Source organism: Nipponia nippon, unplaced genomic scaffold, assembly GCF_047370975.1.
Source record: "Nipponia nippon isolate SJK-2023a ecotype South Korea unplaced genomic scaffold, ASM4737097v1 scaffold_6, whole genome shotgun sequence".
Taxonomy (NCBI): Eukaryota; Metazoa; Chordata; class Aves; order Pelecaniformes; family Threskiornithidae; genus Nipponia; species Nipponia nippon.
In genome coordinates, this window is record NW_028262380.1 from 73,483,297 (window position 1) to 73,499,742 (window position 16,446).

Here is a 16,446-nt window from a genome sequence, read left to right on the forward strand (position 1 = left end):
AGTAAGAAATTACGTGACCTCTCCAGTGACTCTAGGCATCACACGCCACAGCACAACTCAAGGCAGTGCTGGTTGCCGCGCCTGGAAACAGCTGCGTGGTGATATCCGCACGCCACTATGAGCTGTGTCCTTGAACTCACCGGTTCATTCCATGAGAGACCTTTCCTTCCACTAGCTGATTTTTGCTATTAATGCTGTGAGAATAAAATGTTGGTGAATGAACAGCAACAACAGAAAAAATCCCAGCTGAATTAAATTATTATTTGTAAGACATTCTGAGATATTGATCTGCCTGACTTATAAGTAATTCATGCAGTTTAGTGCTGAACAAAAGGAACAATTTTAAGAAAATGTGCTGTAGGGCATAACTTGTAGAATAATTAAAAACTTAAAATGACTTCTTTTGACTTAACACCTTCACTTTCACTTCGAAATAATGTTACATGACTCGATAGTATAATGACAAGAGGTTTATGGAGAAAATTAGGAACAGTTTTTTCGCATTAGGCCTGTGAGAATTTCTCCTGTATAATCTGATCGATACTTTGCCTCTCCCTTTGACTTTCATATACTGCGGATCATTTAAAATAAGTAGACGTAAAAGGAATAAAGAAAAGGCCAGTCCATTTAAATATTCAAACATAGCTTGCTTAGAAAATGTAGATTCATTTATTACTCTCATAAAATATAAGCTTTTTCTTAAAAAATGTGAGCACGGCATAGTCTGTCAAAGGTCTTCCTTTTTATACTACCAGCTATCCAAATTCTTGTGTTGGATTTAAATGTATTTGTAATGCCATAAATATGGACAGGAGGGGAGGAGTGGTAAAAGAGGAAGACTGATAGGAAATGACCTTAATAAGCTTTACAGATTGTTTAATCTCAGAAAAAAAGATAAGGTAGAAGCTAAAGATCCATTAGAAATATGCCTAATTTGTGGTTTAACCCTGCACTTGACATTTAACTTGGTTTTACTGATTCCTTAATCCTTCTGGCCTTCGAGCCAAAATATCTTTTAATTAAAAAGCTATAAACGTGCCCCTTTGGCCATCTCTTAAATCTGCAATCCTCTTAAATTTCCCCTCAAAAGCCTAATCTCCTTAGTTCCTTAGAGAAAAACCCTGGCTCGGCAAGGCTGTGGCACAGCGCCCGGCAGAGCTGAGCAGCCTGGCCGGACAGGAGCCTTCTGCTCCTCACCTCGCCCAGGCTGGCTCGGGGACTTGCCCACAACGGGTCCGTGAGTCAGGAACGGCATAAAGGGGTACGCAGAGGTCCTTCTCTGGCTGACTGGGCATCGGGTATAATGCCACCGCTCTCTGCTCAGCACACACAGGGGCATCCCACCGAAACTGATGGCAGGTCCCTCCTGGTATGGTGGGATCCAGGATCTCACCTGAGGGGTTTCCAGAAGCCTGAACAGAGCGAGACTGCTGCTTTTTGTGCAGCTCAAACAGTGCAGTACCTCTCCGCCACCCAGCCTGGACCCTGCTGTGATTATTAAACATCAGTATGCAGCTCAGGCAGGGGACTAGGATAGATTGCTAAATTTCTGGTGTATCAAACAATGAATCCTTTCTCTCCAGCATCATCTTTTTAGTAACAATTATACCAGCCAGATCCTTCATATAGACCAACAGATAAATCTTCAATAGCTGAGTCTTTGGATTTTTAATTTCCATCACACACTTTTAGTATCAATAGGAAATAAAAACAGCCACATTAATTCCAAACTGTAGTTCAAAAGAACTGAGACAAAAAGTAATATCTATGAGATATGAAAGGGAAAACTGGATTTTCCTGAAAAGATTTTTTTTTCCTGTCTTTGAAGAAAACACATTTGTACTTAACGGGGGAAAAAAAAAAAAAAAGGGTTTATATGCTGTGCCAAATTATTGTTCTGTCGCAAAATTAAAAATCAAGATTAGAAGCCAACCATATTTCTCAAACATGACATGTTCTCTACACCATATGCTCTGAAGAGAGATTCATTTAATTGTTTGGAACAAGTCCATATAGTTGTCAAATTCCAGGACTCCACCCAAAGTCATGTAATAGGTTTCTTCAAGGTGCATGGCATCACATTATGCTGTTTTCCAGATTTGAATTACTTTTCCTCAACATAAAAGACATTGACAGCACCTCTGTCTGATAATAAATACCTAACCTCAGAAGGCAGTGAGAGCCAGATCAGTGCTTCAGTGCTAAAAATGACAATGCAGGATAAGGTCCTTAAATCATCCATATCAAATAGAGAGAATTAGATATCTAAGAGGGTGTTTGCAATAGCCAGCCTGCTGGGACACCAAAACCAGCCAGACTAAGGGAAATTGTGATTCAGAAAGCAATCACCAAATTGCACGTCACAGAACCCAAATCATCTCCTTGGGAAGCAGGTATCCACATCCAAGCAGGTTGACCGATATCCAAAACTGGGCAACCAAAGTCTGAGCAAAGCACCAGCTGAATGTAGCAAAAATTTCTTTGCACTCTTAGAAGCATCCTAGCCTGATCTACTTGCTCCCAAAGTCACATATGCTTGGGACATACCAGCACGCACCTAAACACTGCCCAAAGCAGCCTGAAGGGGCTTGAGCTTTTAAATATGGGCAGACCAAGCCTAGTTAACAGGACAAAATATAAGATAAGACCTAGAGCTTACTGTCATGTTCATGGATGCTATTTATGGAGGGAAAGGGGCTGTGCGACAAGGAAAGAACTAGCAGGGAGAAAGCAAACTGAACACACCCGATGGGAGCACCTGGAATGTTTACTTGCATATGTTTTCTCATTATGTTTAAAAGCCATTTCCACTGAAAAGCAGGGAAAGTGGACAACAATCTGAGTTATAGCAGTGTATTGTGTGTTTCTGGGCCAATTACACTTTAGAATCTGCTTCCAGTACTGAGATACAACAGTTATTTTTTTTTTAGGAATACAATTCCTTGTTCACGAGTCTACTATACACTGTGAAGTGAAAAAACTGTTTCAGAATTACCTATGAAGTATGAGAACTGCAGAATCCATCCTATAAAAGAAGAGTCAGCCATTACCATATGCGATAGCTGAAATAACAGAAACCATCAGCAAATATTTAGCAAGAGATGGTAGCAGACTGAGAAACAGTCGGCAAGAGAGCAAGAGAAAACACACCTCAAATCACGAACTCAAAGGCTCCTTAAGCTGGGCTCTGTTACCCATCAGGATGTGGGTTACAAACCCTTGAGTCCTGCTATGACTGAGCCTTACTTCACAGGAGGAGAAGCACCAGCCATCCTAGCATTTCCCTCAATGATGGAAAAGCGTGCAGTAGTTGTACTTCAGGAATTAAGTATTATGTCATTAGTATTACTAAGTATTATATAGTTTACTGTGGGTTTCTTTTCCCCTATAATAAAATGTGATTTATTAACCAAATGCAGGTTTGCTTGCTGCGTCTGTATTAATGTAGCGTGACAGAACTGGAGGGTGGAGTAGTTGATGCCGAGAACCCCATGTCCATTTGATCTCCCTCTGCTCCAGGGATTTTACTTCAGACAAGCTGTAGCGTGGTTCTGTGGGGCTGGCATTCATCAAGCGTTGGGGCACACAGGTGGGTGCCCGGAGCACAGCTTTGAGTTTACTTCCACTCAAAAAGAAACGGACTCAAATGCTCCGAGCTCATTCTTCAAAGTAAACCACAATACAGTAAATGGAGGGGAGATTCACTTCCAAACTTCATGCCCATTTTGAGGTAAAATGCTAATGCAGTGCAGGCTCATCCTGAGCACTACAAAGTTTATAAATGTTATTCTTTCCAGTGTCTCTGGGTGAGGAGGTCCCACCAGAGTTTTACTAGCGTGCCTTTTAAATTTGAAACCATTGCTCTTGCCACGCATCAAGACCTAGCAGAAAAGCAGCACTTATCAAAATCACGTCTTTCAGAAAATGTTAACAGAAAATATTTGTCAGGGATGGAAAAGGACCCGTGTTGATTTCGGCCAGGCTGCTCACTGAATAACCAACAGCATCTGGCTGAAACAAGAACTTTCCCAACCTCTTTGAAGGGCTGGCCACCATTTTATTTCTCTTTCCAAAATGAAGTAGAAATAATGATAAAGTACAACACAAATAAAAACTGTTCTTATTCAGTAGGAGGTATTTTTACAGAAGGTGGAATAAAGCGGGTTCAAGCTCTCTTCTGTCTAAATGTGCTTGAAGCCCACTTCTAGCCTGTTCTTCCCCTTGGGGATGCTCGAGTGCCCCAGCTCCTAAGCCCTTCCTTACCTGACCAATATTTGATGCTGCCCATGACCCCATTTCAACAGAAAGGACACAAAATACCCAGCGGGTGCAGTGGGTCGCTCCCGGCTGTGGCCGAGTCCTCTCGGGCCAGGGCAGGCCAGGCTGCTGCTCCTTGGGAAGCACCCCGTGCCGGTCAAACCACAGGCTGCAATGGTTGACCTCGGTGCTGACGGCTGCGCACCGTAGGTGTAGGTGATTCTAGCTCTCTCTTTAAATGCTAATAAGAAAACCTGACCAGAGCTGGCCTGGTTTCTGCAAGTCCTTTAGGGATTCTCTGGATAGTACGGGTGTATAACCACTAATATCTGCAACCAAATGCACACTCATCATCCTTTTGTCTCGTTACCTTAGATAACAACATTATTTGGATGCAAGGATACAGTTTAAAGAAAATAATGGTATTTTAAAAGCCTTGTGTCAATCCCTAGTGCTCATGCTCCCTTTATCAAAGAATATTACATATTAAGTTTAATTCTGAGTTAGGCTGAGGTGAGACATACTGATTTCAGTTTTAGACTTCTCTTTATATATTCATGGACGTTGTTGAAATTTAACAATGTATGTACTATGTTAATTTACTTTACGTTAGGCTTAATTTGATAGCACTAGGTGCTAATGAAAAAATTCTCAAAAAAACCCCGTGAGTCTTTCTAAAAATGTGTTTTCTGCACATCAACATACTGATATTTATTGGTATTTTTTTCTGAAAGAAAAGCACATGATTTAACTGTCTTCCTTCCATAATTTCTGCATGATTCTGCTCCTTTGATCAAACGTCTATTTGTGTTGTAAATAGTTTACAGATAAACACCTCAGAGGATCCTTTTTCTATGCCTAAATGGGAATGACCTTCTCTGAATTACAGACCAATACCTTTCCTCTTTTCTTTGCTGATTGTATGGAAGCTCTTAAAAGCATTATAAATCGTTAAAAGCTAATGGCTCCCATCTAGCTTTTTACCTTCAACACAGCTCTAAAAAAGGAAGTTAAATTATATTTTCTACCTATGATTGTCAGTTGAACTGCATTCGTCTCTCTTTGTATCTTCTTAGGTAGTTCTCCCAATAATTGCAACATCCAGCTTTCACTACATTCAATATTTCTAGACATAATGCATACATATTTATATTTATCTTAAAAGGTTATGGATTTGGAAGGCTCCTGACATTACCATAAGTAACTTCTTCACTGCAAAATATCATACTAGTACCTAGTACATATCAAATTAAAACCTACGTGGATCCTCAAAAGGGAAGTTACATTTGAAGCAACTGTTAGTCATTGCATTGCAGCTGAGTAAGAGATAGGCTCTTAATAACTAGAAAAAGGGAGTGATAAGGATTAAGATAAGATAGAGGGACAGACAAATGATGTTACAGAGAAACTTTGCATTAAACAAAACCAAAAAGTTAATGTTTCCTTCCTATCATAAAACACTCTCCCACTGTTCTTAACTTCTTGCCAATACACTAAATAAAATCACAGATTAATGTTGAGATAAATGACATTTTTTTTAAGAAGGGACTACATTCTGTTGTATGTCTGTACAAGACCTTTTTCAAAAGGCTTCCAAAGACTAGCTTGTTCTAGAGCTGGTGATACTGTTGACTACACAAGCATCTAAATTACTAGAGTATATGTACTTCTGCATATACACAGGAAACCTAGAAATGAAAATGTCAATCACACCAGTCATTTATATTTGTATTCACATTTATATGTATTCAATAGCATAATCAGCCCTAACCCATTACTTTTCACTATATTAAGTCATTCTCTTTTATGCTACAGCGATATAGCATTCTGTTCTCTGTCCAAACTAGCATGTTTTTAATAGACGTTTCTTGAAGAAATTCTACATCTATATACATTGAATTCCTGTGGCATCACAGAGGATGAATGTTACCAAAGCCGTCATTCGGCCCATCGTGCTAATTCGTTTACAATGACGACACCGAGGCAGAAGAGGAAGTCGGAAGAGAGATGTGCATCTTCAGCTGCCTACCTACACAAACATATTTCTCTTTGGCATCACTAGTGCTCTGACCACGTGTATGGATTTGTGTAGGCTCAAACCTGAAGACAGACAAGAACATTTTTGGCAGATTTAGTATCTCACCTCAGAGAGAAGACAGTTACTGTAAATCATTGGCTAGGGGACTGATGTTATAATCTTGCTCTGATTTAGATAAAATTATCTATATCTGAACGATCTGAATGAACTTGTCAGTGTGTTATCTGGGGATGAGAGATGTAAATTGCCATGACCTCCAAAAACTGCAGTGGTTTTGGATGTTGCATAATCTGAACTATTTCCCTCCTCTTCCGCGGTCCCAGAAATGCTCTTAGTGAAACATTATTCTTAGGACAAAAGACATTAAAAAAATCTAAACCACATTTCTCACATAACATTGTATGTCATAAATACTGATTCTAAAGGAACTGAAATAGCACAGAGGTTTTGATGTGTAGCTCTCTTTGTAGGGGTCTCTGCTAGGAGGTACTCACACACAATGAAAATCTTTCATTTTAAGCTGTTTGGGCTGGAAAATACATCATCTAATGCATAAACAGTGTCTGGCACTCTGTGAATACTATCAAAAGCTGATAAAAATATATAATAAATAGAACTGCCCACGCTGCGCGAGAAGAATTGCAGTTCTCTTTGGCTAAGGCTGTCCAGAAGAGGGTTGCTCACAGAAGCATGTTGTGGCAGACCGGGGCCTCCTGATTTCTTTTTATGTTCTGAGCCCCAGGAAACGTATATGCTGGTTTTGTGGTAGTTTGGACAACTGAAATGATTCAAGGATTAGAGGATATGACAGAGGAAGAGCAAGCAAGGGAACCTAATTTACACAGCTTAGAGAAAGAGAGATTAAGGGGATATAAAACTGTATAAATATCTTCAAGGATTCAAGGAAATAATATCAAGGCAGGAAAAGGATTTTGTATGTTACCTAAGGAAGGTTAATAAATCTACTATTCCAAAACTATAGATAAAAAGTTTGGGCTAGAGAGCAGAAAAAAATGGCTAAAGAGATTAATAAATGAGATATTCAAGCAGAGAAAACAAGTGAAGTGGCCGCACCAGAACCGTAAGAAAACAGAACAATGTAAAGACTGCTTGCAACTGTGCCTGCAAAGAGCAGGGAATTGATACTAATGCCCAGTTTTTATTCTGTTAAGGTGTTTAGGAGCAGGGCCTTCCAAACCTAAGAAAGGTTTTGTGGCTCGCTGTGGGATTGTTTTTCTTTATGTGAGATATGGAGAAGCCCAGAAGTGCCAACTCTTACAGTTTTAATCATGTTTTGCAATACCACGTTTGCAAGTTTCTTCTTAAAGTTTATGTATGTGAAGACCTGGCAGCCTCTTTTGTGATTTCACCTTTCTGAGCAAAAGGAGGAAAATACTGTCTGAGCACTTTGGAAAGACTTGCAGAACCGAAATAAAATTAGAAACACAACCCCAAAAACATTTCATATTCAAATTCTGCCTACACTATGATTCTTCAACACATTAGATTAGCAGCCTTGGAAAAGCAAATGAATGATCCTAAATACAATTTTTATTTGTGTAAATCCATGAAAACAGTGTTAATGAAAATAATAGTGTTCTTAACAAAAGGAATTAAGCCAGCCACAAAGGAAATAAGATGGATGTCTAGGCTTTTTTTTATCCCCCACCCCATCATCTCCCTATTAACTTTTGAAACTATGTGATAATTCCAACTACATTTCACAAAGAGGTAGTTCTTCAATAGGAACCACATTTCAGTAAGTTTAGTGGTAATCAGCAGCCAAGTAGAGAAGAGAGACTCAAATAAGTGCCCTCACTGTGCAAAACGCAGGAGAATAAATGCACCATTATCTGCTCGGCTCAGCACACCAGGTAGCTGATCAACAGGGATGAGGCGGGCAGTTATCCTCGGGCAGCTCAGTGCTGGGCGCCGCAGGCGCTGCCAGGTGGCGGTCCCGGGATGCGAGAGGCCGCTGAGGGAACTGGCTAATGTGGAGACAGCCAGGATGGTCTTTTGTGGAAGATATTCTGGAGGAACGCGGTAGGAAGCCGGATGCATTGCAGCTGAGGACAGAGGGGACTTGAAACACGTAGGGAACAAGACTTGAAAAGTTTCGCTGGCCGCAGAATGAATCTTTTTTGGTACAAACTGGGTCATATATGAAATAACAGTTATTCTCCTTTGTTTCTGTTATGTACTGAGCCTCTATGAAAACCCTCTGGAGCCTATATTCTTTAATCTAAAACCTTCTAACCCACCTTAAAAAATTAAGGGCCTGTATTATATTGATCTTTCTGTTTAATTCCATGTTTTGAATAATACATCACAGAAGTGGCAATGCTTTTATGATACGTTGGTGTCATACATCATAACTAGCACCACTGCTGTAGTGATGTATTATCCACACAGTGGCACTAACCAGAAAGATAAATGCTGGTATATGGACAGCTACGTACATCTCTTGAGAAATAAGGATAAAGACAGATTAATTTATACACACGCTAAAATCCAGAAATAAACAAAATGTCTATCTGGTACAGATTGCATACTACTTTCGGCAGGATGTATATACATCTTTACAAAAGAAGAAGCTAGAAGGCCATATATTTGTTTCCAAATCAAATATTCTGTGAATAAATCTTGATTCTCTGAACGAAAGGAGCTCCGGCAGGAGGGTACAACATTGAGCACACTTCCCTCCCTGACAGGAGAAGCTGAATTAAGGATGGATCGTTCCACGCGTATTTTTCAGTGCCTCAGCCTTTTTTCAAGAATCAATCCCTTATCCTTAACTGTTTTCAGGATCATGATACCCGTGGTATCCACAGAAGCCCCTTTTTGCCAGCTTTCTTACACATCGTACTGGTGCTACAGACAATTTCTCTATGTTACACTGTTCTGCCTTTGATTTTCTGTTTCTTGCACAGGAAGAGTAGAGCTGCGTTATTCTCTCATTCACATCACAAAAACCAAAGGCCATTATTTTCCTGTAAACACACTATTTTGTTTCAGTTGCCGGCCGCCTTTGCTGAGCTCCTTGACAGTCCTGCACAGAAGGGTGTTTTGCAAAAGGGTTTCTCACTCGGGAACATTTACAGGCCATTCTGCTTGTCTGGGAAATAATTTGTGTTCCCAGCCGCAATAGCCATGAATTTAGGAGGTGTCGCTATGCCAAACAGCCACGACTCAGGTTGGGATAACGCAGAAGACCCCTATACCCTGCTGCCCACCCCACCAGTGCCTGCTGCGGAACCCCCCACACAAAACCACCCCCTGCGAGATGCTTCAAACTAGTCCTCTTATTTTATACGGTCCTTCTTTGTTTTGCAAAATGAACACAAACAAAAGAACAGGATTTGGGAAGGGAAAGATTCTTTTGAGACTTATTTGTCAGATAAAATCACTGCGATATGTTTCCCCTTCCCGCCTATGTAAATAGAGTTGAAGAACTAAGCACGTGGTACACTAGATAATATTTAATTAGCTCATAAACCACTATGGTTATTCCAGATTCTGTGGTCTATGAGTGAATCGTATTAATTAGGGCAGGATGAATCAGCTAAGAACTAATGGACTTGACACTGTGCCTGTCCTCTGAGCAGAACCAAACCCATAGCTCTTCTGAGGCTTAAAATGCTTTGTTTGCTTTTATTAATTAATCAATCAGGACTAGACATGAAAATACCTCAAGAAAGATTTAAGTTTTTCTGAATTATTCAAAACTTAGTCACTACCGTAAGTAGCAGTTATAGGACAAGAACATCAGTTCTTCTGAGATTTCTAGCCTGATTTTCTGCATTTGTGCCTGAGGATAATGTTATTCTCTTGGCTTCTAGCTTATCACCTTACCGTGAAATCACCAAAAATACTTAGGAAATGTAAAAGAGAACCAGCTATTGTGGGGGTAAAACAAAAATAGTAAAAAATCGCACGTACACAAACATATCCTTCAGCCAACTTCTGACTACTGAAATATTGCCCTGTTGGAGTAAAATTAGTGGTAACGATTTATCAGTCACTACTGTGCAGTACGTAACGCTAACAAGTTGGTCTGTCAAGTCTCTTAGCAACATTAAATCAGTCAGTCAGATGGTACGAGCGATACAACGAGGCATATGATAATGGAATTTTCCAGATTTGTTACACTTGCTGGGTTTTATCTCGCTTTGTAGCACAACCCCTTCCTTCCCGCATGGTTAAAACAACACGTCCCCTCGCTACCTCGCAGTCTGGAAGAGGCTCCGTAACTGCTTTCTTGCCTGGCAAGTGGGAAGTGAAGATCTGGTGGAATACCGTAGATCAATTAAACAAATGACAACGGCAGCCTTTGGTGGCCAGACGCCTCTGTTGTAGATTTAATAGTGTATGTACTGGCAAATTTGCCAGGTGCTTTGTATAAAACAATCAGCATGCACAAGTTGTAAGACCATATTCTCATGCTTAGTTACAGCAACTGTAGCATCAGCACAGGTTAAACACAGTGGCTTTCAATTTCCAGTATTAATCAGAAGAAAACAATGACATTCAGTCCAGTAGGCTTTCAATTCCCTGTCCTCGTACTGTGGTTTCATCATTCTCTTCTCTGAAAAGGTTTTATTCAGCTTCTGCCTTTTATATCAAGCCCTGTGAATCACCTGAAATAAAATACGAGCCTGATAATTTGTTATAAAGCTGAGACTGCATGTACACCATCAGTCCTGTTGCAAAATTATTTTGTAAAAATGGCTGCTGATGTTGGTTAGTTTTGTCTTTGTTATTTTTTCCTTCTTTTTATGCTTTTGTATATCTGTCCCCAGAAGATCATAAAATTATTTTAATTAGGGATGTCAACTTCTGCCTGAGAAGCTGAGGGGGTAATTACATCATTTATATGCAAAATGGGTAATTTTCTCCCTGCTCTTCACCATTCTCTTCTTTCCATTTATTCCCCCATATCTCCACTCTTCAGAGTGGAGCTATTTAATTTTATTTTGGTCCATCTGGAATATCTCCGCCACTCTTCCGTTCAGTCTCAGCCACAAAAGTAGGAGTTACCTTTACTCTCAATCTTCACAGCTCTTTTTCTCCATGTACTCCTGACTCTATTCAATGTCCTTAGGGAGTTTAAGGTCCACCACAGACACACAGAAGTGGCTTCTGACCTCTTGTACATCCATAACACTTTACTAAGTATTATTAAAGAAAGGAAAATTACAGAGAAACCAGATCTGAATATGACAGTTTTTAGAAGAAAAGAATAGTGTGAAAAGGGAATGTCATTTAGAAAGAAGAGATATAATAAATTTCGAAATACCCTTAACAAACAAGACAGACAATACCAACAAATGGGTGAGGACTGCACAGTGACTAAAATCACCATTGACTGGAAAAGCAGAGTGAAGGGACTCAAGCTGGAACCAAGCGCTCATCACAAAAAGGCAGTGCAATGCTAACCATTTATGCTGACATTTTCCTGGCACTAGGTCCTTCTGAAGCACTTAATTCCCTCTTTTTTTTTTTTTGAGTTGATTCATGCAGAGGAGGTAAACTCTGAAACTCCTCACTCAAACTAAGATAGACAATAATGTAGATTAAAATGACACACAGGAAAATGTGCTCTTAAAATGGAAAACATGCAGAAATGTGAAATTGCTGAATTTTTCAGATTTAAGAACAAGTCTTTAAACTTGGGGGGGATTAGTTCCTAGTGAGAAACCAAAGACTCATTGGCATCTAGGACAAAATACCCAGGCTGCTGAAAGATTCAGTACTAAGATCTAAGTGAAAACTGACTTTACCATAGTATCACCCAATCCAAACTGACAGTGCTTTCATAGTCCTAATCTTACAGAGAATCTTAATATGACACAAAAAGAGGCCTGAGTCATTAAGAAATGCAGACAACTTCTGGTATGTAAGAAGAAAATAAAAAAAAAAAATAAAAAAGACAAAAGAAAAGAAAAAACCCCCAAAACCTAGGAACTTTGTTGAACTATTTCTTTGCAAGAGCTTGCAGAGCCCAGCATAATACAATATGGACAGAAAGGGTGATCATTTGTTCAGAGGATTTTTTTCACAGAAGCAACTGTAACAGAAGATGATTTAGCTATTAGTCTGGAAGCAAATATATGTTTAAATCTTCAACTTAGTTGGACCCTGGGGCATAAGCTAAAGTAGTGGCAGAAAAGGACCCTGGGGCATAAGCCAAAGTAGTGGAAAGCCACAAAAGTAGACAGTAAATGGTGAAATTCAGGACGTAATATGTATATATGGCAACTGTCTTGATTCCTCAGCTACAGAAGAATTTCCTGTCTTCTCCTCAAGAGAAAGCTCAGGAAACCAGCACCCGAGAATATACAAAGAAGAAAAGTACCACTATTTAGGTGAACCAGAAGTGCTAATTCCTTTTAAGAGAAAATGAAAATAAATTGTTAGCTAAACAAATAACACAGGATACTGAGGAGAAAAGTACTCTTGGGTGAAAAATATAGCCCATATGCTTGGTTTCATAATTCTACCCTTAACGACCAAGCAGAGGGTCAGAAGAGAGATGGGAACATTGGAGAACATATTTCCATGCATAAGATTTCTTAACAGAGTTTCTCAACTATCCTGCTGTATGTGCCTCCTGAACGGCCCAGATGCTAATGCAGAAGCTGGACAAGCTCCCACCTCTGGAAGTCACAAGGAAAGAGGAACAACCAGCACTGGTCTTTTCAGAAAGGGGGAAAAAGAAAAAAAATTATGTCTTCTTACTTATGTGCCGATCTCAGGCATCTGGGGGACACAGAGTATAGCAAATACTTTTGTTGAATGCTTCTTTTTTACCAGAGGGGCCCTAATTATATTGCCGCACATTCAAAAACACTTCAAGTAATTTTTCCTCAGACTGCAACTTCGATTATTTCCGATATCCAACTTTTCCCACTACATACATTTTAGCAGCATATCACAGAGCTGTTCAGGTGCTGGGTTTAGACCCAGATATAAACTGTACTTGTGAGTGAATTTTACTTTGACCTTTCCTATGGAAAAATTTATATCACATGGTTTTTCAATTCTATTGAAGAAATCATTATCATAAGCAAGAGGTGAAAGAGATGTAATCAGTTCTCTATTGAGCAGACAGTACAATTACTCAGCAGACTTTGGTAAAAAAAAAAAAAAAAAAGAAAAGAAAAGAATGCAATATCTACATATGATGTATTTTGAAAAACAATATAAAAGCTTGAATGGAAGTTTTAACAAGTCCAGAAAAGAGCCAGACTGCAGGTCTAAACCTCTTTTAAAAAAGAAAATTGTCTTAAATTTTCATTTTCTTAAAAAGCAAAACCATGCAGAGAAGTTGTTAATATAGTCAAGTACAGTAGTCATCTAAAATCATCATAAATATGCCTACCTTGGGCAAGGAAAGCATGTAAAACTCTTTCAAACTGTGAAATACATAAAGAAATAAGAATCTAATCCAGCAATTCAGCCCCAAAATCTTAAAGAGGTCTTGTGCTGCGATATCCCAGTAATTAAAGATTTTCGCTATTCATTATCCATGAAATCATTACTTATTGCCCACGGAGGCCCTGCACCCTCATTTACTCGAATTCACTCCTCCAGTAGCAGGGTAAATGTCCCAAAAAGTCTCAGCCTTCTCGCAAGCAAATAAAAGGCTATTATCTTCATTAACCCACAGATCACAAAGGGAATCCCTGGTTGTTAATTGGCACTGTAACATTGCCTCAGACGAGCAGTGCAAACCACCCTCGAGATGCCCTGCCGAGAAGCTCCCGGGGCCAGTGGCTCGTCATGCCTGACGGAGCCGCTGCCGTGACCCCCGGTGCAGAGAGAGAATAGATGCAACAGCCCGGTGCCAGGCTGCTTGGTTCCCAAATGATCTCTGAACACTTCCACTACCTACACTGTGACTGTCTTGAGGGCAAATGAAGGAGACTCCTCTCTCAGTTTTATGATCTGATTATTTATAAGGTGGTGACTATTAATAACAATTTCATTAAAACACTCTCTGCTGAAATTGTGGCGAGATGTTGTTGTTGTTTTGTGGGATTCAAGTTTATTTAAACACCCTGTTCCTGCTTTCCAGCCAGCTGCTTGTACGGAGCCATAACTAAGATTTGCACGCTTTATGGAGCCTGGACTAAGGGACCAGGGTGTTTTGTTGATTTGCTGCAGTTTTAAACAAAACATGGTATCGCTATCGACAGACCTCTCGGGGATTTTCCGATACTGATCCCTCCGAGCTGATCTGGGCCTGCCCATACTTCAGGGACTGTCCTGGCAGGAAAGCATCAAGCTACCCAATTTTCCTTATTAGCAGGAGAAGCTAGCAGGCAGGCACTTCTAAAAATTTCCCGTTTAGCTGCGCAAAACATATGTTCCTCTTTGTCCTGTGTCTTTGCTTTGAGGTAGGACTGGTGCTGGCTATCACCAGGGACTCTGTCTTCAGAAACCATCCTCCTCTACTGAGCCTGTTACGTTGCACCCATTACCATGGTATCTGGGGCCAAGGGAACCAGCTGGAGTATTAACTGCACAATTATTTGTGCAAGTCCGACACTGCAAACACAATCAGGCATTATGCAAATGAAGGCTGCAATTCAGCAGAACACTTAAGTACGTACGTAGGTGCAGAAAATTCTGGCGCATTTTTGCAGGCAATATTCTGAAAATCTGGTCCCTTATACAAAATGGGAAGCTTACGATTTGTTTGTGTCTGTTCGAACATTTCAGTGCAACCTCATCAATATACATGCTATGCGTGCCACAGAAAAAGCAAAAAATACGTGACAAAGAATCAAATAAATGGGAAAAATCAGAATAGTCTTTTACCTTATTTCTAACTATTTCTGTGTTCCAACTATTTTGTTCACTCTCAAAGCCATAAAAATCTGTTACTAAGAAAAAATTTACAAAAAACATTGAAAAAATGAAGCAATACCGATATCCTTTCAAGCTGAAATTATAACATTTTTTTCTCAGCTTCATACCCTGAACTCCTGCTCAAACACAACTGTCTTTTTCAGAAAGAAAAGTTTGTAGGTTTAATAAAGGATGATAACTCAAATTAACTTACATTTTCCTTTGCTGTACTCAGAGAAACTAAAATAGAACAAATCCAAGAATATGACTCCTTTGCCAGGTTCATATCATTTATCTCTAACTTGTTTCCTAGACTTTAGAATCAGAGATAATATGTCTAATATTTCCATCACCCCTGCCCCGAGTAATAAAAAACTGTTCTGCTACTCAGCTAAGATTCTAATTATCCAGTCTCCAAGGTTAATTTCAATGTGGAGCTGTAAATAGATTAATACACTGTGTTCAAATAAAGAAAACATTTACAGAAAAATCACCATATGGACCCTATTTAGACAGATGATCTAATTATCATAATGCCCAATGAACTGATGCAGGAAAGGTTTTAGAGCAGGATGCTTCTTTCTGGACTTTGCCCTCCCATCTTGTACTACAGTAGCGGTGAAGTTGTTCTCTGAAACTCTGCGACCGATACGTTCTCACTGTATATGACAAAATTTGTCATTTGTAGTATGTAAGAGGTGTCCTTTAGCTACAAATGAGCTTCAAGTCCCAAGGAAAGTTGCATTAAATAACAAGAAAAATAAGATTGCTAATGAAGACTGAAGAGGTAATTCTGTGAAAGAAGCTGTTTTAAGAGACAAAGGAGGAGAATGATAACAACATTACAAGTGACAGCCAGATGTACATCAATATGCCTGTTTTTGAACTAATCACTTTAAAATCTGGGCCTAAATTGTGTTTGCACTTCTTTTCAGGTGCTCTCACCCCTCTTTGCATTCTCATAGAATCTACTTATGGCTTAACCTTCTTACATGGACAACACAAAATACATGATAGGTAGACAGTTATTTTTAGTATGAGGCTAAATTATACAGATCTCTGGGAGACACGATCGTTCACAATTTTTACGATTCAAAAGCTCTTTTTATCACCAAAACGTACTAAATAATAAGAAAACCTCCTAGATCACGCAATTGCCTAGCCTTAATGCACAGAAAATGAACATGTAAACATCCACTGTGCCCTTATCCTTACAATACCTGTTCACTATACCCCACAACATCTGTGCACAAGCAGCTTAACCATCATTAAAGTGTAGTGACATAGCACAGCTAAGA

General features: G+C 39.5%; 1 long non-coding RNA gene across 2 annotated transcripts in view; it reads right to left on the reverse strand.

Moving 5' to 3' along the window:
• The window catches only part of LOC148051569 (uncharacterized), a 294,965-nt gene that overhangs the window by 5,719 nt on the left and 272,800 nt on the right, over nucleotides 1-16,446 (reverse strand). The gene's annotated exons all lie outside the window — the stretch shown is intronic.